Genomic DNA, 24,249 nt, shown 5'->3' on the forward strand with positions numbered 1-24,249 from the left:
GATATGACGAAAATATATTTTAGTTATTTTAGTATAAAGACAACAGGGCATGCAATGAAGTAGTTCGACGTACATCGAAAAGCACCTGAAGATGGCACTTTAGTGCCGAAACATGTAGCGAAAGAGAGAAGAGTAAGGTGAATAAATGTATGCACTGTAAGACGGTCAGAATAAATCATGGACAAATATCTTTAAATTCGATTCAGTCACTTAAGTACTGATGACTGATGATTCCGACTGGTTGGTCAGTCGGTGATAAAGCCACACATTTCATTACTCCCTTAATAGAATATTTGTACTTATTTTCAGATGGGTAGATAATTTGGTAGGTATGTAGATAGACATATTGATTGGCTGATAACTAGATACACGTAGGCCTAATATATGAAACTTGCGTATGGGTATATATATATATATATACGGGTATATACACATGAGAGATAGATAGATAAATATAAATATAAATAGATTGATAGATGTTTATGTAGACTGGTGGGGCACGCGGTAGCGTAGTTCAAGTCCCGATGAGGTCATTGGATTATTTCAATTGACCTAATCCTTCCAGCCTCACTATGGCCATGGGGTCGACTCAACCTGTAACAGAAATGAGTACCAGGAATTAATTAAATAATTTTCCGGGGGGTAAAGGGCGGCCGGCGCGTAAGGCTGAAAACCTTGCCACCATCTGTAAGCCGATTGTCTAGATAATGTGGAACCCTCAACGTCTCACAACCCTATGGGCCTTCACGGCCTGGTACAGGGATAGCTTTACTTCTTTTACTGTATGTAGACTGGTAGATTGATAACCGGTCACGGTAGCCGAGCGGTCTTTGTTCGCTCGGAAGCCGGGATCTTGGGTTCGAATCCAACACAAGGCATGGATGTTTGGTATGTGTATGTGTTTATTGTGTGTTTGTGTTGTCCTGTGTTTAGGTAGAGGCCTTGCGACGAGCTGAACACTCGTTCAAGTAGTCCTACAATCTGTAAAATAATCAAAAGGAAAAAACAACCCCGACACCGAAAGGCATAAGAGGAACGGATTAAGTAAGTCAGTAAGCGGCCTCCATAGTCTAGGGGTAACGTTCCCACCTCATCACTCAAGGCACGCGGGTTCAAAAACCCGGCGGAGGTCGTGGAATTTTTAAGGGCGGAAAAATTCAGGGAACAAGTCCTCCGGGAGGGACTTTAAGCCGTGGGTCCCGTGTCGTAGATTTACGGCACGTAAAAGAACCTCATGTCTCTAGGAGACCTCTGAGCAAAATTAGGCCAAGTTTCCCGCCCAACTAGTTTCCAATTCCTCCGGTAGATGGGGGAAGTATCAGGTACCACTGCCAGAAGAAGGGAGACCTCTCTGACAGAAAGGGACTAAATATTAGATACCACTGCCAAGTAGAGGGTAGAAACCTTGCTGGCAGAAAGGGGCTAGGAACCCCTGCCAGAGGAGGGACGACCTCGCTGACAGAAAGGGACTAACTATTAGATACCATTGCCAGTAAGAGGTTGGAACCTCGCTGGCAGAAAGGGACTGATAGTAAGTACCAGTACCAGTAGGGTATGGAGACAGTAGAAATTAAAGGGGGACGCACAATGGACCAATAATCGGTCTAAGTGCATGGGGAAAGCCACCCCCTCAATACGGAATACGGAATACGGAAGTAAGTCAGTAGACTAATAGATTTGTATATAAAGAGGTAGGTAGTCTTGTAAGCATGTAGGTAGAGGATGGGTATGTACATGTGTATATAGATAAACAGATTATTATATAGTATGAGAGATGGATAGGTAAACCTAGGTAATTATATGGATACATAGATAGATAGATGGTAGGACGGGTAGGCAGATAAGTAGGTTGATGATGGAAAGATATCTAGATAAATAGACACATAGAGGGATCGGTATATATGAAGATAATTTAACATTTAGACAGGAATGTTCATCGATCCTTCGGTTGGTATGTAGATACATAGTTATGTTGATATACAATACACGTAGATAGATTGTTGTATGTAGGTAAGTAGATTAGGTTGGCAAACAGACAGGTAGATAAGAAGAAAGTAGTCATCTGGGATGTGATGTCGTGTAGATATTGTGTTAACCGATGTATCGGAGGAACATATCGCCTCCATCTTCAGGGTAGAAGAGACAAAGAAGAAATCCGCGAACGAAACAGCTTGAGTAGGTTCAAACAGACGGATTTCTTCTTTGTCTTTTCTTCTACCCTGAAGATGGAGGCGATACGTTCCTCCGAAACGTCGGTTAACACAATATCTACAAGACACCACATCATAGAAGACTGTTTTCTTCAAAGTCACCTACGTGAAAACCTCAAACCTTACACACACAGACAGGCTGACTGGCTAGATGGGTGGATGGAGGATTGCATTTAACTCTCGATAAATGTTCGATGGACAGCTTGAAAAGAAATCCGTTCTTCATTCCGTACCAAATTCACCTTTGACCATTTCGTTATGATATAGAAATAACTTCATTAAACGTGAATAAATACATAAGGGTGGGGTCAACGCTCTTCTGTGACGGGTGAGATAGCTCGAAAAACTGCACACTCGCATTTTCGGGTACAAGGAGCGTTGACTCATAAGCATGAAGCTAGCATCTGTCGTCTCAACTTGACAATAAATCTAACCTCTGTTACTAGGCACAACAGACCACTGTAGGTCGCGGTACAAGGACCAAGAAGGCCCACCCCTTATACAGTCATACATTGAACCTCCCTTATATACCCATTATGAAACAAATATCTGGTGCGTTTGGAGTGATCCTTACCCCACTAAAACAGATGAATAGAGATAAAAACAGTAAAAATATGAAATAATACTGGCTAAGATAAGATATTGAAAAAAAAAACACAGTAGCATCTGTTGCCACAGTAACGCTATATGCCTCACCCTCTCTTCAGTGGACCGTTCTATATTCATAACGTTGCGTTGTTTGAACTTCGGTGAGTTTACGGCGCCATGTCAAAGGCTGACGTAATGAAGCATGGCAGTATAATTGGTACGGTGGTCGTGCCCGATAAATCGGGAGGGAAGAAAAGGTAGAAGCCTGTACAGTAGGGAGAGAAGGAAAGGAAAGTAGAAGGGTGGGGAGTGTTTCGTGAGAACTCCTTTTCCAGCTTCAGTATAGGAATTAATAAAAACTAATATTCTATAAAACCTTAGTTTAGCGAGTGAATGATTAACTGCATTTCCTGCAGCTTTTTAAAATGGATGTAATAACCCACAATATACAGTGACTAATAACAGATTAATATTTTAGATTATTCAAGAGATCAATATTTTCAACGACAAGAAAACCAAGAGAAAATGACAACATTATTCACAACACCACTACGGCGTAAACGAGGAAAACAGAAACTATAACACAATATTTTTAAGGATTGTAATTTTTTAGCATGTTTACTTAAGAGATATTAGCACATGAAAGCATTGATCAAATTAGGGAGAAATATACTAGAAAAACAAAGGTGAGTGCAGAAACATATTGTCACGTGTATGTGTGACTATAGACCGAGTTTCGATTGATGACTGATATAGTGACCACTTACACACTCGAAACTTTGACTAAAATTTACAGATCACTGACACACACAGACCAGTGTCCTCAGTCTATTACAGTCTCCACTTGCCGTTGCCTGGCAACGAGTTCTAACACAAGAACTCTATAACAGTCTCACTCGATTACGCGCTCCAGATATCACCACAGCCGGACTTCCAATTGAGCACTCTAGCAACTAACTCTTTTCTTCACAGCCTCCCGTGCAGAACTGAACTATCAACTAACTTTGTCCCATGCTTATAACATCTCATCACGGACCACTTTTCCAACACTAACTTTATTCAGAACTATTAGGCTTATTTTGGACTCTATCCATCGTCTGGTATATAAAAGACAAAAAAAAAAAAAAAAAAANAAATAAGCCTCATAGTTCTGTACAGCATACACCATCGTCAGAATCCTTTCAAGTCTATTAGTAACTCTATTGTTGTGTGGGTATTCGTTGCTACGAGAACGCATTTACGTAGCTGTTGGTCAGAAACAGTCGTTGTTTAGAGTCTTCGTGTAACTTGCCAATCCCACATGGAGCATCAACAGTTTTCCACAGTGTTTCAAAACGAAACTTAGTTGAGCAGTTGTTGTTGGCTGGCGTTCCCTTCAGCTAATCTGGAGTAAGACTGAATCCATTTGTTACGTTGGTCATTAACTGGCCTATTGTACAAGCCCAGGATGATAGATGATGAATGTGGGGCAGTCGGAGGAATGAGAATTGGCAGGGGAAACCGAAGTACTCGGAGAAAGCATTTCCCCAATGCCACTTTGTCCACCATAAATCCCACATAACCTGACCTTGGCTCTAACCCGGGCCACCGAGGTGGAAAGCTGGCGACTAACCGCTTGAACAATGGCAAGGCCTAAGTGACAAGAATGTTGTCGATTCTTTTGTTTGTGGGACCCTCAACATCTCACAACGCTATGGGCCTTCATGGCCTGTTACAGGGATAGCTTTGCTTTTACTTACTTTTTACTACGCTACTCTCAGGATGAATCGGTTTTGCATGTAATCATATTTTTACTATTCGAAATCAAGGAACCTGAAGTGATCATCTTTCGAGATCAACCCCGTTGAATGCAATTTGAATTTTAAACGTAAAGTGTAGAATTTATTCACAGGAACACCCAAGAATGAACCTTAACGCTACATAATCTCGCTAGAACCTTTGACGAGATATAGGTNCTCACCCTCTCTTCAGTGGACCGTTCTATATTCATAACGTTGCGTTGTTTGAACTTCGGTGAGTTTACGGCGCCATGTCAAAGGCTGACGTAATGAAGCATGGCAGTATAATTGGTACGGTGGTCGTGCCCGATAAATCGGGAGGGAAGAAAAGGTAGAAGCCTGTACAGTAGGGAGAGAAGGAAGGGAAAGTAGAAGGGTGGGGAGTGTTTCGTGAGAACTCCTTTTCCAGCTTCAGTATAGGAATTAATAATAAACTAATATTCTATAAAACCTTAGTTTAGCGAGTGAATGATTAACTGCATTTCCTGCAGCTTTTTAAAATGGATGTAATAACCCACAATATACAGTGACTAATAACAGATTAATATTTTAGATTATTCAAGAGATCAATATTTTCAACGACAAGAAAACCAAGAGAAAATGACAACATTATTCACAACACCACTACGGCGTAAACGAGGAAAACAGAAACTATAACACAATATTTTTAAGGATTGTAATATTTTTAGCATGTTTACTTAAGAGATATTAGCACATGAAAGCATTGATCAAATTAGGGAGAAATATACTAGAAAAACAAAGGTGAGTGCAGAAACATATTGTCACGTGTATGTGTGACTATAGACCGAGTTTCGATTGATGACTGATATAGTGACCACTTACACACTCGAAACTTTGACTAAAATTTACAGATCACTGACACACACAGACCAGTGTCCTCAGTCTATTACAGTCTCCACTTGCCGTTGCCTGGCAACGAGTTCTAACACAAGAACTCTATAACAGTCTCACTCGATTACACGCTCCAGATATCACCACAGCCGGACTTCCAATTGAGCACTCTAGCAACTAACTCTTTTCTTCACAGCCTCCCGTGCAGAACTGAACTATCAACTAACTTTGTCCCATGCTTATAACATCTCATCACGGACCACTTTTCCAACACTAACTTTATTCAGAACTATTAGGCTTATTTTGGACTCTATCCATCGTCTGGTATATAAAAGACAAAAAAAAAAAAAAAAAAAGACACGTTTCGGAGACTTGACCTGTCTCCGTCCTCAGGTGGATAGGGCAGTGGACTCAGTTCCAGGGATTCAGACTGGCTCTTTCTAACGGGTCAAGCTGAGTAGGTATATCCTGCCCAATCCAGCTAAGGACGGAGACAGATCCAGTCTCCGAAATTTGTTTCTTTTTTCTTTTATATACCAGGCGATGGATATAGTCCAAAATAAGCCTCATAGTTCTGTACAGCATACACCATCGTCAGAATCCTTTCAAGTCTATTAGTAACTCTATTGTTGTGTGGGTATTCGTTGCTACGAGAACGCATTTACGTAGCTGTTGGTCAGAAACAGTCGTTGTTTAGAGTCTTCGTGTAACTTGCCAATCCCACATGGAGCATCAACAGTTTTCCACAGTGTTTCAAAACGAAACTTAGTTGAGCAGTTGTTGTTGGCTGGCGTTCCCTTCAGCTAATCTGGAGTAAGACTGAATCCATTTGTTACGTTGGTCATTAACTGGCCTATTGTACAAGCCCAGGATGATAGATGATGAATGTGGGGCAGTCGGAGGAATGAGAATTGGCAGGGGAAACCGAAGTACTCGGAGAAAGCATTTCCCCAATGCCACTTTGTCCACCATAAATCCCACATAACCTGACCTTGGCTCTAACCCGGGCCACCGAGGTGGAAAGCTGGCGACTAACCGCTTGAACAATGGCAAGGCCTAAGTGACAAGAATGTTGTCGATTCTTTTGTTTGTGGGACCCTCAACATCTCACAACGCTATGGGCCTTCATGGCCTGTTACAGGGATAGCTTTGCTTTTACTTACTTTTTACTACGCTACTCTCAGGATGAATCGGTTTTGCATGTAATCATATTTTTACTATTCGAAATCAAGGAACCTGAAGTGATCATCTTTCGAGATCAACCCCGTTGAATGCAATTTGAATTTTAAACGTAAAGTGTAGAATTTATTCACAGGAACACCCAAGAATGAACCTTAACGCTACATAATCTCGCTAGAACCTTTGACGAGATATAGGTTAAGGTCCTTATTTGTCTAAGTGACACTCAAGTTAGGCCGCGTCATAGTTCAGGCTGTCAATCGCCGGCTTCCAAACAAGGCTTCCCGGGTTCAAGCACAGGTCAGGTAATATGGGATTTGTTGTGGTCGAAATGGTTCTGGGGCAGGTTTTCTCCGAGTACTCCGACTTCCCTTGCCAATTCTTATTCCACTGACTGCTCCACAAATATCATCTATCATCCGGGCCTGGCACAATAGGCCAATTAGTGGCCGACGTTGTAAGTGGACATAATGTCACTCCACCCAACAAAATTAGAAAAAGTACCACTCAATAAGAGTAAATGACAGTGAAACTCCACACATTCCTAGACTCCAGTACCTAATTGAAATTAATGGGCGGACCGCTTTTCTTCCGGGTATGAAGCCCGCCGAGTCGTAATAAAAAAAGAAGCTGTCTGGACCACAGAGTTGTGTTTGTCGTGGTGAGGAATCGAGAACTTCTTATTACTGCACGGATTCTGATATCAGTCCTGCCCGCAGAAAGTCGCTTTACTGACCGGGACATCCAAGATCATAAACAGTCTCCAAGTGCCCGAGCGCGTGATAACTGCGTATTTTTCCTTCACTCTACTTCACTTCTCATTTTTACTGTTTGCACTTCTGGTACTTCCTTTCCTTCTCATCTCAAGCTCCTTCACCCAATCTTCACACTAATTTTGTTCTTGCTCGTAATTACGAATGTTTCCTTCCACACGACCTTCTTTGACAGTTTCTTTCTGTTTCCATATTCATGTGTTTGCACAAATTTCAGTCCCTCTTACTCCCAACGGTTTTATTCTCTTAATACCCTCATTTCTTTTATCATCTATATTTTCGAATGCGTTTGACTCTGAATATATTGTAACATGTAGAGCCGTTGCTAAGTAATGACTTTGTAAATAACGCCCGTATTTAGGTAACAAATTCTTAACAAGCGCCAATGGACTTGCTGGAAAACGGTGTTTTCTGCGAGGCCCGCGACGATGGCCGCGCATACAACAGTGGATACAGTAACAAATGAACGGTGTTTTATTTGCGGTCCGTGTCTACATGTTAAAAGAAGGCCAGTTAGTGAAGTGATTGTAGTTGAGTTCATTGATGAGTGAGTGAGATAGTTAGAGGGCCGCTGTGGTACAGTCCTTGTGAGCTGTTGTGACATGCTGGTAGCTGAGTACCCAGCGTAAGGGGAACGTCCGCTGTTGGAAGCCGTAACCAAGCTACGGCTAGTGAAGACGTGACTGTAGAGACAAGTCTATGTGTGATAGTGATTTATGAAGTGTAGTCACGAGTTGCATAAGAATCAAATTGACCCAGTTACCAATGCAAACCCCGTTTATATTCACCCATACACACGAAAATATAGTAAATTACGGAAAGAGACATATGGTCTAGGATCTGTCGAATTAATTCTTTTTTGTGAATCAGATCAAAACCAATACTTCTCGTGGAGATAAGGAAAAACCTTCCTTCCTGTGTTATAAGCGTATGGGAAAACTCCAGCAAGAGAGTCTCATAGCGTCGTGCTATTGGGTCTGTGTCGTCTCATCGAACTTATTTATCAGATAATGTTTATTTTGCAGTGCGAACTTCTGCATATGGATTGCCCTTCAAGGGCGAGCTCAAACTTTGCAAACAGAGTACTGTATGATTATCTGCCGATGGTTTGGAAANGCATTTCCCCAATGCCACTTTGTCCACCATAAATCCCACATAACCTGACCTTGGCTCTAACCCGGGCCACCGAGGTGGAAAGCTGGCGACTAACCGCTTGAACAATGGCAAGGCCTAAGTGACAAGAATGTTGTCGATTCTTTTGTTTGTGGGACCCTCAACATCTCACAACGCTATGGGCCTTCATGGCCTGTTACAGGGATAGCTTTGCTTTTACTTACTTTTTACTACGCTACTCTCAGGATGAATCGGTTTTGCATGTAATCATATTTTTACTATTCGAAATCAAGGAACCTGAAGTGATCATCTTTCGAGATCAACCCCGTTGAATGCAATTTGAATTTTAAACGTAAAGTGTAGAATTTATTCACAGGAACACCCAAGAATGAACCTTAACGCTACATAATCTCGCTAGAACCTTTGACGAGATATAGGTTAAGGTCCTTATTTGTCTAAGTGACACTCAAGTTAGGCCGCGTCATAGTTCAGGCTGTCAATCGCCGGCTTCCAAACAAGGCTTCCCGGGTTCAAGCACAGGTCAGGTAATATGGGATTTGTTGTGGTCGAAATGGTTCTGGGGCAGGTTTTCTCCGAGTACTCCGACTTCCCTTGCCAATTCTTATTCCACTGACTGCTCCACAAATATCATCTATCATCCGGGCCTGGCACAATAGGCCAATTAGTGGCCGACGTTGTAAGTGGACATAATGTCACTCCACCCAACAAAATTAGAAAAAGTACCACTCAATAAGAGTAAATGACAGTGAAACTCCACATATTCCTAGACTCCAGTACCTAATTGAAATTAATGGGCGGACCGCTTTTCTTCCGGGTATGAAGCCCGCCGAGTCGTAATAAAAAAAGAAGCTGTCTGGACCACAGAGTTGTGTTTGTCGTGGTGAGGAATCGAGAACTTCTTATTACTGCACGGATTCTGATATCANGCGCAAGCCGATTGTCTACAAGATGTGAGACCCTCAATATCTCACAAACCTATGGGACTCCAGGGCCTATTAAAGGGATAGCTTTATTTTTCATTTTTTTTACTCAATGAAATAAATACTAGGCGCTGTGTTTCTAACCCACGAGATGTTTTGCGTTTCACCTAAATCTACTGACCTGCATTTTCTAATCCATGATACGTTTTCCATAAAGATGTGACACCAACAGTTTTTAATCCAACACACACTTCACACAAAGTAATGTTTTGTTCACTGACAAATTGTTCGTTTCGCTGTTTGTATAGGCTTTTGTAATCTAGGAATAAATAAGTAATTACAGCTCAAAATGAGTTATGTTTTCAAGTCAAAAGGTGTGTACCCATTTAATACAGAACCATAAAGTAAATTTATGTCCACATGATCTAATATAGTCTGTTCTCTGTCTGCTTTGTGCATAACCTTCCTACCGTAAAGCTATTTCCTGCAGACGTTGAGTTCTGAGATATTTCAATATCTTTACTTCCTTTATTTGTATTCTTGTTTCTTCCCCCCCCCCCCAATTATCATGAGCTCTGTATTAAAATGTTCATTAAAAATCTCAGATATTTGATGACAAAATGAGGATAATGTTATCTGATCGTTTCTTGAAAGGAGTTATTCCAATGAAAAATGCCGTCTTCTGGGATGTGGTACCGTGTAGATCTAGTATAAGCAGACGTTTCGGAGGAAAATATCTCCTCCATCTTCAAAATAAAAAATCCGCGAGCGAGGAACCAGCGTGTGCAAGTGGCAGATTTTTCTTCCCTGAAGATGGAGGCGATAGTTTCCTCCGAAACGTCGGTCTGTCTTAAACGGAAATATTTTCAGGTCCTTTGACTTTGGGTCTGAAAAAGATGTTAAATAACCTGGATTAAACGGAAACTGTCTAACGCGGACAACGGAAATTAAAATAAGCCTTTATACGGAAAATTTCCAGTCTTCCGGAATGCAACGTTTAGAATAATTTTAGGCATCCTATACATTGTTTTCTATATGCTAAAATATAATATATGTAAGAAAAAGTTAAAACGGTCCATATAACACACCGTGAAGGCACATAAGTGTGTGAGACGTCGAGGCTCCCACATCTTGTAAACAGTCGGCTCACAGATGGCGGTGAAGTTGTCAGCCCTACTCGCCGGTCGCCCTTTACGCTCCAGGAAGATTCCTTGTACTCATTTCTGTTAGAGGCTGAGTCGAACCCAAGGTCATATTGTGGTTGGAAGGATTAGGTCAATTGAAAAGAAAGCAATGCACTCATCGGGATTTGATCCGGCGACCTTCAGGCTTGTAGCATAGTGCCTCAAACAACTACGCTACCACGTGCCCCAGATAATGCATGTATGATAATGAAATGTCGCTTTTTGTTGCCTTCCAACTGCAGCCTCTGCAGTAGAGCTATTTGTCTTCGGTCATAGGCGGAAAGGCGAAAAAGTTGTTTGCCTTTAGTTAAGTTACTTAATTTAATGGGGTGACTCAGTGGCTTGGTTGAGGGGGAGGGGCGAGGTGTGGTGCTGCGATACTGCGGATATGCGACCACACAGAGTGCGGAGAAGAAACATTAACTCAGTTACGCAGGATGAAGCAAAGAGCATAGTAAAACCATACATAACTCTATCCTTTTCTTTTTCGGTACACAGTTTGTTCCCTGCAAAACTTGGTGCAAGCAGGAATATAATTTTACCGCCTTTAATGAGGTAATCTGGAAAATGTTCTTATTCTGAAGATACGGGTGGGAAGAACATGCAGAAAGCATTGTTCTCGCCTACAGAAGCGAGGTTACTATTTCTTTTTTATTGCCAGTGGGGTGGGACTAAGTCCCTTGTACTGCGGCCAATTCTGGCCTATTGTACCAGCCCCAGATGATAGGTGATTGTCATTGTGGAGCAATTGGTGGAATGAAGATTGGCAGGGGAAACCGAAGTACTCGGAGAAAACCTGCCCCAGCGCCACTTTGTCCACCACAAATCCCACTTGACCAGACCCGGGATCGAACCCGGGCCGTGCGGTGGGAAGCCAGCGACTAACCGCTTGAGTTATGGCGCGGCCAGCGAGGTTACTAAGTCGTGTTGTAATGAAGTGGAAATAGCCACAAAGCTTCAGTATTGCATGACCTGTCTGTTGAGTATGGCTTTGTTTATTTTCCTGGTGGGTATATCTCAAATAGAGCTGAAATATTGCTTTGCTGAATGGAGTTATACATAAATGAGAAGGGCATAATAATCCAATTTTTAATTTTTTATGTTAGTGCCCATATTAAATTACATTTTAATTAATTAGTTTTGGCTTTATTTAATGACATCTGTGTGGAGGTCGATTAGAATACCTCCACCGTAACCCTGCGAGTTGGCGAAGGCGACGGAAAGGGAACCCATTGCCTGGGGGTACAACTTGGCCACCTTGCCACTGGGGGCATAAATACAGGGACCTTGTCCTCCAGGTTGGGTGCTAGGTGTAAGGCTGACGACCTTGATCTGTAAAATAAAATTATATTATGGGTCTACAGCTCTTAGTTGGGCCTTGGCCAATTTTTCAGTTTCGCAATCCTATACACAGTTGGTAGGATCCCTTGGACGGGGGATCAGCCCATCGCAAGGTACCTGTCTACACACAGAATAAACACACACACAGATATGCCTTGAGTAGGATTCGAAACCACGACCCCAGTATTTGAGCGGGCAAAGACAATTCATGTCTTAGATCGCGCGGCCACTGTGATCGGCTCGTAAAATAAAAGTAATTATGATAATTAGATATTGAAATAAACTTATGAAACTTAGATATTCTGTCCTTAATAACTAATTTTGTTACTAGTAATGGAGGCGGTATTGCAGAAGTTTGAAGTAGATTGGTTTAATGCATTTCGGCCGTATTGACGTATTTTACCATATTTTGATATTTGTTTTAGATCCGATCAAAAATCACGTTATTTTGATTTAACTTTGATACTTAGTGCCGATAATGTATTTAATGGAGTCAAATTGACATGAGATGTGACAGGTCCTGGAAGATTTAAAATTCGAAATAACCAATGAGCGTGACAAGCAGCATATATCATCTGGACAACGTGAGTTCGCTGACGTCATTAAATTGTGTATATTCCTTATCAGAATTTCCACCCCCTCCAACCACCACCACCGACAGCAGCAGATCATTATTACTGCTACAACCCCTACCACTTCCACAATCAGTATGCACATAAACTTGAAAAATTAAGCTTCATTGTCATTCCACTGTATCCTTGGTCACTCCATCTTTTTTTAAGTCTTCCAACATTCCCCTTTCTTCTGGGACTACAACTGAAATTGCTGGAACAACATTTGTTCCATCCTTCCAATGTGTAATCATCATTTGTACAATCTTAAATTTCGCTTGTTATATTACGTACATATGGCTTCCTTGTAATATTGTTACTTCGCTTTCAACTTTGAAGAGGTATTCGAAGGGAACTTGGGATTATTGTCTAAGGGAACTCTTAAATATTAATATTGTCACGATTTACGAATGTGTGACTATAGACGGGGTATGGATCGGATGGTGTATTTAGTGATACACTTGTACACGCCGCTCGGAACTAATTACAGCGCCACCTCTAATCTCCACACTTTACAAATTACTGTTGTAGACACAATGTCTTCTCAAGCCCTCAGTGTCTTCAACAGTCGTTTCCTAGTAACGGATGTTAACAGTGGATATTCTTCAGCTTCCTTCGTTCAGATCCTCCTGTCCGGCGAATGTCCACAACTGAACACTCTCAATTTCCTGCTGCAACTGTACTTTCTCAATCTCCTTGAACCGGCCTTGGGTCCTCGTCATACAGCCCCGGGACGGATCCAACAGAAAACACCGCTTTCAAAAATTCCTCTATTATCATTATTGACGGTTGCCTAGCGATAGCCAAGTTATTGTTGACGTCTTTATCGGCCGTTACCAAGCAACTCATGCGATCGTTGTTTAACAATGGTAATACACGCTACAATATTTTTATGCAAAGCCGCGTCTCCTCGTTATACAGACCCGGGACGGATCCAACAGAAAACACCGCTTTCAACAATTCCTCTATTATTGTTATTGACGGTTGCCTAGCGATAGCCATGGTATTGTTGACGTCTTTATGTGCCGTTACCAAGCAACTCTTGTGATCGTTGTTTAGCAATGGTAATACACGCTACAATATTTTTATCTAAAACCGCATCTGCTTGTTAGTGGTTCTGCAGGGTCGTTACCTGTGAATAAATCAATGAACAAACATGAGCTACCTTCATTGAGGTACATTTATCCGTTAAATATAACAGAGTCCCTGTATGTTTCAGAAATCAATATGTGGTGATAATTAGTGGTCACAAATGTTCTTGTGTGTGTTTGCAATTGATCTTGCCTTACAGCGGTGACTGCCAAGAGAAAATACAATTTGGAGCCGAACTGATATCCATCATAGAAACTGCACATAGTGAAATATATACTGCAATAGAATGGTGTTTTTTTAACGAAGCTGTATCATATGAAGCGTTATTTAGCGTCCCTTCAGATAAGAAGGTACCATATATATGGTGAAATGAAAGTCAGAAGGAAAGGAAAAATTCGTGATCTCTTAAGTGTTGTATTAGTATTTACCTGGACAGCACAAGAAGAATAAACAAAGTTCTTTTTCCGACGATGGAGAATAGATATTAAAACTAAAATTCTGGACTGTATCCATCGTCCCACTCAGTTGAACCACAACGTTTCGGAAGCTGGATCTGCTACCGTCCTCAGGTGAGTAAAATGGAGGTAAAAACGGGGAAAAATGGGGAAAAAATTAAAAGGTAAGGAGGGTTCTTGTATCCTATACAGTTGGGTCCCTTAGATCAAGCTAATCTCAATCACTGAATCCCCCTTTTTTCCTTTTTTTTTTCCTTTTCTCCTTCACTCTACATTCCTGTAGAATATTTCAATTCTTTCTTTGCTCCTTGTCCCAGACGATTTGGGTCTTTCAATAATTTTTTATCTTGATTCGTCTTTTTATCTCCCATTGACAACTTCCCACTATGAATTGATCACCCTTGATTTCGTCCCCTGCCAGTTTGTCCAGTGATTGAGATTAGCTTGATCTAAGGGACCCAACTGTATAGGATACAAAAACCCTCCTTACCTTTTAATTTTTTCCCCATTTTTCCCCGTTTTTACCTCCATTTTACTCACCTGAGGACGGTAGCAGATCCAGCTTCCGAAACGTTGTGGTTCAACTGAGTGGGACGATGGATACAGTCCAGAATTTTAGTTTTAATATCTATTCTCCATCGTNAGTTCTTTTTCATGAATGCCCGTGTACGCACGTGACTTGCGTCAAGGCCTCTAGATTAGTAGGCAGAGTAAGTAGAATTATTGATCAATGGTTAAAAAAGAGGGTTAATTTATTTTAAATTGATAAGATGTCTTCGAGAGAAAGTCTCTTGATCTACTTTATTCCATAGTTAACTACCCATAATAACAGAGGACGAGTTAAAAGGAAATTTTGAAAATTTCCGACCACCTCGGTCGTCCCGCCCGTAACCAGTCTCTATACCGAATATGAACCGTTCGGAAGAGATACCCTCAGTCACAAGGCCCATACCTAAACACGGGACAACGCAAACACAGAATGAACAAACACACATCCATGACTTGTATGGGACTCGAACCCACGATCCCGGCGTCCGAGTGAGCGAAGACAGAACATGCTTCAGAACGCTCGGCTACCGTGACCAACTAGTTACAAGATACATTCCATAAAATTCAGTGCAATATTTACATTACTGTATTTGCTAATATGGATGTATATTATTCAAACAATTCAATACGACAGTAAAATATATATTCATATATACCTCCTGAATATGATCATTTTGATCAAACCTATAGTGACGTGTATAAAACATTAATATTAATTTTATTTACTCATAGACTGTCGTGTTGACCTTCACTTTATTTCCATTAATGATATGCAACATAATGCAAACAATAATGACTCTACTGTTTGTTAAACATGATCATTAAATAGCGATATTTGCTTCGGAGTTCGAGTCCCGGTAGGGTCAAGGTATTTCTTTTCTCCACATCGTCCAGACCGTCTCTGAAGTCCACTCAATATCCTATCCAATGGTAACAGGGGACCTTTTCCCAGTGGTTAAAGAAGCCGGGACGTGAAGCTGACTACTCACCTCCAGCTGGTGTCGGGGTAAAAAAATGTGGGTCTATACATCCACTCTCCTATACGCCTTCATGGCCTAGTACTTAATTAGTTAAGTGCAGGGACAACTTTAACTTTTTCTTCATGACAGGGTCTAATATTTTAATCCTAATATTGTGCATCCTGCTGTGTGTTATAAATCAGGCATACAAAAGTATATAAGGCATGCAGTCTACACAACAATATTATGTATTTAAAAACAAAGAAGGCACTACTACATCAACATTTGGTTTTAATATGTTTTACAGACACAACATGTTTCGACCCTTACACCGGGTCATCATCAGACGTACAATGCTCCAATTTGAGCTGTTTGACCAAGACTTAACATATGAATTTATGCAGTTAAATAATTTCAAGACACAATAAAAATCCTTATTTGAAGATTTAATTGATAATTAATTGCAATTCGCTAAATATTTGGGATATGTCGGTTATTCAATTTTATAATGTGTTCTCGTAAATAAATATTTTGTGTAAACAACCAGGCTATATTTAATCCTCACGTCTAGTGGCGCTGGAAATTGGAAACGACACAAATCACAAACAGGTGGTGCGTTTTGGGTCTGCTAACCACATTTGCAGACCGCATGTTATAGCCTTGTGGTGGGTGCGTGAAAAGTTTGTAAAGGGACAGCTGCGTTTGGCAGTAGCAGTTGTAAAACTCGGTATGTAATATATATGGACTTTATTAAATCCCGAACCGAAATTTTGCACCTAATGCCTCTAGGTGGCAGAGCCGTTTGCAGAAAAGGAACGGTTGCTTTAGAAAACAGAAATTTTCCCTTAATAGATATATTAATCAGCTGTAGAATAAAGACTTATCATTCTTCTACTAATTAAAGAAGACCGCCTCTGTGTTCTACTGGTCAGAGTTCCTGGCTACAGATCCAGAGGCCAGTGTTCGATTCCCGGCGCTACCAGATTTTCTGAGAAGTAGTGGGCCTGGGTAGGTTGTCAACAGATGATGGAAAGTGAACGTGTGAAATTAAATCTAGGACTGCCATGGCAAAACCTGCATTTAGCAAGAAGAAGAATCTTTCTACCAGCAAATTGGACTTAAATTTGAGGAAGAAACTAGTGAAATGCTATATTTGGAGCATAGCTCTGTATGGGGCTGAAACATGGACACTTAGGGCAGTAGATCAGAAACACCTGGAAAGCTTCGAAATGTGGTGTTGGAGAAGGATGGAGAAGATCAGTTGGACCGATTATGTGAGAAATGAAGAAGTGTTAATTAGAGTCAGTGAGCAGAGGAATATCCTACACGAAATAAGAAAAAGGAAAGCTAATTGGATTGGGCATATCTTACGCGGTAACTGCCTTCTAAAAGAAGTTATCGAAGGAAAGANGAAAATTAACAGCCGTGGGGATCCGTTGTGCTGACCACGCGACATGCTCTATCCGCTAAAATTGACACTAACTTCGCCGACAAGCGGCGGTCGCTCGGTCGGTATAGTTCACTTGCGGACTAAAATCACGGAGTTTGTTTGTCATGCTTCTACTAGGGCGTTAAATAAAGATATTTTGTGCGACTTTAGTGAGCGTTCCTAGGAGAACGAATAGTAATATCACAATAATTTCATTGTATTTTTTAAATAATTGTAAGTGTTTTTTAAAATAATCCAATCTTCGCCTTTCTAAGCAGCCTATTTGCGTCCACATGTTTATATTCAAGTATCATATGTATATATTTTATCAATTCCATTGTTAGAAACGTCAAAGATAAGGAAGTTTTATATATTGTCAAGTGGCTGAGTGACTATCTTAGTTCCAAGTTTTTATATGCATTTCTAAAATATTTATTTTAAGTTTTCCTCTTATACCCCGTTGATAAAACCTGATCTCAGGCGTATATATATATTTTTTTTATTGCTAGTGGGGTGGGACTAAGTCCCTTGTACTGCGGCCACTTCTGGCTTATTGTACCAGCCCCAGATGATAGGTGACGGTGATTGTGGAGCAATGGCGGAATGAAGATTGGCAGGGGAAACCGAAGTACTCGGAGAAAACTTGCTCCAGCGCCACTTTGTTTACCACAAATCCCACATTATCAGACCCCGGGATCGAACCCGGGCCGCCGCGGTGGGAAGCCAACGACTAACCGCTTGAGCTATGGCACGGCCCCAGGCGTGTATACAGGCTTAGATATGATTATAGAGACACAGGTTGTCAAGTGTTTGAAGTTGACTTTTTCTAAGGCGTTTCTAGCGAATAGTAGGTGACTCCTACACTTTCACCTGAGGACGGAAACAGATCCAGTTTCCTAAACGTTGTGTTCTTTGAAATATGTGACAACGGACGAGCCCAAAACCTGGGCATTTCCGAGTATTACCCTCCACCGCCAGAAGCGACTTCTACTCTGTCCGTTATTATACTCAATTTTCCTTCCTCTTTCCTGCGGAAAAATACGCGTACTTCTTTTCGTAGCTTTTCAATTTTCTTTTTTCCGTGCGTAGTTAGGAGAAACTCTATTTAATAAGGACGGGTGTTTCATTGCAATCCAAACACATCTATTTCTTAAAAAGTTTGGGTAAAGGTAAAAGAAGTTAAAGTTACCCCTGTAACAGAATTTGGAGGCACATAGGGTTGTGAGACATCGAGGCTCCAACATTTTCTCTAGAAAGTTGGCTAAATAGATGGCGGTGAGGTTGCCAGCCTTACGCGTCGTCTACCTTTTACCACCCAGGAAAATTCCTAATATTAATTTCTGTTAGAGGTTGAGTGGACCCCAGGGACATAGTGCTTGTGGAAGAATTAGGTCAATTTTAAAAATCCACCTCATTGGGAATCGAACCCGAACCTTCCGGCTTATAGCACAGTACCTCAACCAACTACGCTACCGCTTGCCCCTTTAAAGAATTGGGTATCATTGAAATTACATATCTCCAGATATTCACTGTAACAACAATAGATCTGAGTGTTTTATAGACAGTGCTGCAACATTTAAACTGCTTCCTATTCATGTGTATAGCTACAGAAGAGTCCTTTTTTTTTCGCAAAGAAAAGGAGCGATGTTGAGACTGCAGAAACCTTTTCACAGATCACGATTTTGGTTGAGTGCCAAATTATTTGCTTAATCTGGTTAAGAAGCTCTTGTTTCCTGCGGCTGCACCAGGCACCAGTGATAATGAAATAGCAGTTCCGAGGAGGAGAATGAGGTTAAGTCAAGTCTTGATATTCTCCCGGAAAAAAAACTGATGATTCATGGTACCATTAAACAAGAGTAAAACAGGAGAAAAACAGATTTCACAGTCTGGAAAATAATTTGCTCCCAGCGCATAATTGACCGCAGGAAAATAAATGAAAATAATCTTATGACACTGCGTCGGGCCCTTGCTATAGTTTTGGCTCTTAGTCGCCCAGGTTCTCACTACGGAGGGCTGGGTTCGATCCCATGTCAATTCACGTGGGGTTTGTGGTGACGAAGTGGCACTCGGTCATGTTTTCTCTAAGTATTAAGGTTTCTCCTACCATTTATCATTCCATCAATTGATCAATATTGTGGCGTATAGACCCGTTTCTAAGTAGTGACTCTGTAAATAGCAGCATTTGCCAGGCAACGCCCGCAACATTCACGCACGCAACAAAGAACAACGGGGTTATACAACCTGTTTCTACACAAAGCATCGGTAAACATGTCTCATTGGAAACGGTATTTTCTATTAGGTCCGTGCGAAGTGGTTATAAAGAAATATTAGTTGGCGGCTCTGTGTATATTTTATATACATTTATTAACACGTTTAACATGTAAAATGTAAATACCCTTTACATTATGACAAATGACTCACTACTGCAGACAATGACTCTGACAAAAGACAGACCCGTCCTCTCGTCAGAGAGGGTGCCCCAGAAAAAGAAGACCGAAACTGTCAAACAACAATAAATATCTGGTCATAAGCACCAGACTGGGCTCGAAACCAAGACCTGGAAACCTAGAGTAAAATATGTTGGGCCCAGCACGTTTTGAAAGCTATCTGAACAGAGAAAGAGAGGAAAACCCGTTTGTTGAGACGTTGAAGACGGAAACATCTTTTGTTCCTTCAGGTTTCTCGTGACTCTGTTCTTAAGTGTAAATATAGCTCACGGCACAGCACGTCCCGTGTTCAGTTGCACGCGTGTGCTGCAGTCTCTATACGAACGTGCGGATTCTCTGATTCAATGGCAAATAAATTTCCGCTTGTTTCAGGGGCGCAGACTGAAACACGAGCTCCTGGGGTGGGAAGTGCTTTGTATTCGAAAGAACCTCACACAGAGTTGTAATCGTTCAAACATAAGGATATGTCAGATGTATATTTTAATCTCTTTTTTAATAATAAATCGATTTATTTTTAAGAATAAATAATATTTGTTGTTAATTAGTAGCGTCGATCAATATAATTTTTACATTTAGTAAATTAAATAGAAAGATAATTAATATATGTTGAATGTTTACTTATTTACTTTATTCAATCCGTGAGGATACACGGTAACGTAGTTGAGGCAGTATGCTACAAGCCGGAAGGTCGCGGGATCGAATCCCGATAAGTTCATTGGATATTTTTCCATTGACCTAATCCTTCCAGCCGCACTATGGCCCTAGGGTCGACTCAACCTCTAACAGAAATGAGTACCAGGAATGTTCTTGGAATATTCTTGGATGTAAAGGGCGGCCGGAGCATAGGGCTGACAACCTCACCGCCATCTTTGAGCCGATTGTCTAGAAAATGTGGGACCCTCGACGTCTCGCAATCCTATGAGCCTTCATGGCCTGTTACAGGGATAGCTTTACTTTACTTTTTTATTTCCTGGGGCTGAATATGTACCATGTCGTGTTGTTTATATCTTAAAATTATTTCAAACTAAGTAGACAGAATATACAATGTAAATTGAGAGTCAATAGATTAGTTTTTATATGAAATATTTATCAATTTTAAAGGCACATCTGTTAATTGTGCTTATAGTAGATCCAAATGTGGCAAAGGCCTTCTTTCTGCACTAAGTTTACAGTTCTCTTGTATCGTTTTGCTTGGTAGACGAAAATCAGTGAAGTAAAGGTAAGTAAGGAAAATTGCTTTTAATTACGAGACAGTGCAAAGTGATATTCGCTGAAATTGTAAGATATTAACACATAAATATATATTCTCTGATGGAAACAAGATTTTTTCCTTTGGAAATTAATGATTTTATAAATGTTAAATTCCACTATACCAGGCAGAATTTCTGAGAAATGGCTTATTTATTTATTAACAGAATATTACTTAAAGGCAACAAGCTCTCAATTACCGTCAGTAAAGATGTACATTTTATTATAATTGAGCAAAATGTCTGCTCTCATACCAGTTATTTCAGTTTGTTAATTGCAAGTATGAAAGGCTTAAAGTTAATGAAGGTCTTGAGTTCGCCTGAGCACCATTTCCCTGGAAACTCCTGTATGGAATCCATTGGAACCCTTGAACTTTCATGGTCTTCTTCATCCCTTGTAGGGTGGTTCCGACACGTTACACGTATTCTCATTTCTGACTCCATAAGACGTAGATAAGTAACGTAAATACTGGTAAACAGTCGTTAGTAAACTTGAAAAATATCATTAAGTAATTTTGTCCAAAATTCGATTTTAAATAAACTTTGATTCTTTTTCACTCCTTATTTTGGACCGTTGCAACCCATGGTAAACTTAAAAACTTACCAGAAGACAGTCAAATTGCAGCATAATTTGTANCCCTGTATGGAATCCATTGGAACCTTTGAACTTTCATGGTCTTCTTCATCCCTTGTAGGCTAATGTCAGGGTGGTTCCGACACGTTACACGTATTCTCATTTCTGACTGCATAAGACGTAGATAAGTAACGTAAATACTGGTAAACAGTCGTTAGTAAACTTGAAAAATATCATTAAGTAATTTTCTCCAAAATTCGATTTTAAATAAACTTTGATTCTTTTTCACTCCTTATTTTGGACCGTTGCAACCCATGGTAAACTTAAAAACTTACCAGAAGACAGTCAAATTGCAGCATAATTTGTAACCCTGAGGATGATATTTGAAGGCTGGAGAATGCTGATAAGTAATAGAGTTAAAAAATAAGTAAATAAATTATATTCTATGCTGTAATATAACTGTATTCTGAAAATGTTTTAAGCTTGTGGTTCTTTCATCACCCAGAAAAGGCTCCGCTTATATTTTCTCCACAATTTACGATTAAGTATGATCCCAGTTCCTTGTAGACGGTTTGATATTAGTTAACCTCTCCCTTAATCGTTGTATAACTTTTTCGATTCCGGGGAGAAGCATTCTGTAGAGTGAATAAGTAAGCAAAAAAAAAAAAAACCCGTGGCTTCAGTCCTCAAGCGAACTATACCGACCGAGCGACCGCCGCTTGTCGGCGAAGTTAGTGCCAAATTTAGCGAACAGAGGATGTTGCGTGATCAACGCAACGAATCCCCACGGCCGTTAATTTCGGTTTTCTAGACCGGAGCCGCTATTTCCTTGAAAGAGCTCCACAATTATCCTCACGAGGCTGAGTGGACCCAGTTCCAGACCCACTACTTGTCAGAAAATCTGGTAGCTCCGGGAATTGAACCCGGTACCTCTGAATCTGTAGCCATAAACTCTTGACTACTAGACCACAGAAGCGGTCGTGAATAAGTAATGTTGTGATAATACGTGACTCAAGTTGAGGCATCCGAAATCTTCGGCTCTGTATCAAAATAAACCATTTATAATCTCAACACCAAAGCATTTGTCGGCCTCATTTGTCACATTCCTGTTAAGCTGTACTCCATTCAGTTTTCTTTTCTTCTTGCATAAAGCCATTATCATTAACAAAATTCGGGTATATGTATGTGTGATTTCATTATTCTATTAAAATAGAAGGATGGCTTAATATAAAATAAATTATAAATAAATAAATAAGTGATTATCTAGTTAAGTAACAGAACAAATAATTTATTCTTTACATATCAGAGGAGTTTGTGATAAAACTGAATATTTTCGGAAACTTTTCATATTGCTCTGCACATTTCAAAATACCAACATCTGCTTCACTGTACGAGCTCCTGCGCTGTAACTTTTGACTTTCCTGTGAACCCGTCATGTAAACATGGGAGTTACGATTGGATTAATCTCTGCAAATTGGAACTGTATATTTTTGTAAGCATTTTTTTTTGTATGGTGAGATTTGGAATCAGAAATTCGAACGTGACTGTCACGTATACTGAGGCTTGGAATGAGATGAACAAAAAATTACATTCAGTATTTTTTGTAATGGCGGTGATGCCTGCACGTATGACAGGGTCTGTCATTGCTACAAAAAACAAATTTCAGTATAATCCCACTTGTTTTTAGTACAGGATTTCAACTGGTTTTTCTCGGATCGGATGCGAATCTCTTACTGTTAAAACAGTACACATAAGTCGCTTCAGTGAAGCGTACAGTTATACATTTTCATACAAATACAAAAGGTTAATGTGTCCCTGTAACAGGCCGTGGAGGCCCATAGGTTTGTTAGACGTCGAAGCTCCCACATTTTCTCTAGAAAATCGGATCAGAGATGGCGGCAAGGTTTTCAGCCTTATGCGCCGGTCGCCCTTTACCTCCAAGAATATTCCTGGTACTCATTTCTGTTAGAGGCTGAGTCGACCCCAAGGCCATAGTGCTGCTGGAAGGATTAGGTCAATTGAGAAAATCCAATGACCTCATCGGGATTCGAAAACGAGACCTTCCGGCTTGTAGCATAGTGTCTCAACCAATTACGCTACCGCGTGCCCCAATCTACATATATAAAAGAATCGAAATTAATCCTATTAATTTCTTTTAAGGTGAAATCTCTCATAAAATAATGACACCGTATTTGAAATACTGATTAGGCTTGAATACAAAAGCAGTTAGAATCTGTGGTTTCTATTTTGATAATAAAATTAATAAGAATACAATTGGAGGAATGTTTAACGCTCACGGGAGAAACCAGCAACACTTGCACATTAAGGGAAGGGACCATTTGGAAGACATGCGAGTGAATTGAAATCTAACATCGAAACAGACCTTAAAATATTTAAGATGAGAAGGCAAGGATCTGATTAATCTGGATAATCTTAGGGTAAGGCCACAGGCTTTCTCATTGAACGCGATAATGGACCTTAAGTTTCCATAAAGGACTGGCAACTTCTTCAATAATTAAGTGATCATTAGATTCTAAAGAAGGGCTTTGTTCCAAGGAGATAAATTGTGCAAGTATTCTCTCGTCTATGGAAGTCATAGATATTGCTGATTCCTTGTTTTTGTCCCGAAGATAGAGCCGCGAGGGATGAACTGGAAGCGACAGTTTGTGTTGGAGGAAACATTTCAGAGTTACTCTCTACGACTGAAACAAGCAAATTTTTTCCTTGGCACTACAGCTCCAGTGGGCCTAGGCCTACCTCCATGAACTTCTCCGTTCACTTCGGTTTTTCTAGATCTTACACATTCGGCAGGATTACTTGGGCGTGTGATCAGCTCGTCGCAATGCCTCTACCTGTACACAAACACAGAAAAACGCACACACACAAATTAACATCCATGCCCTGAGTGGGATTCAAACCCATGATCC

The sequence above is a fragment of the Cryptotermes secundus genome, unplaced genomic scaffold, assembly GCF_002891405.2.
Source record: "Cryptotermes secundus unplaced genomic scaffold, Csec_1.0 scaffold688, whole genome shotgun sequence".
NCBI classification, from domain to species: Eukaryota; Metazoa; Arthropoda; class Insecta; order Blattodea; family Kalotermitidae; genus Cryptotermes; species Cryptotermes secundus.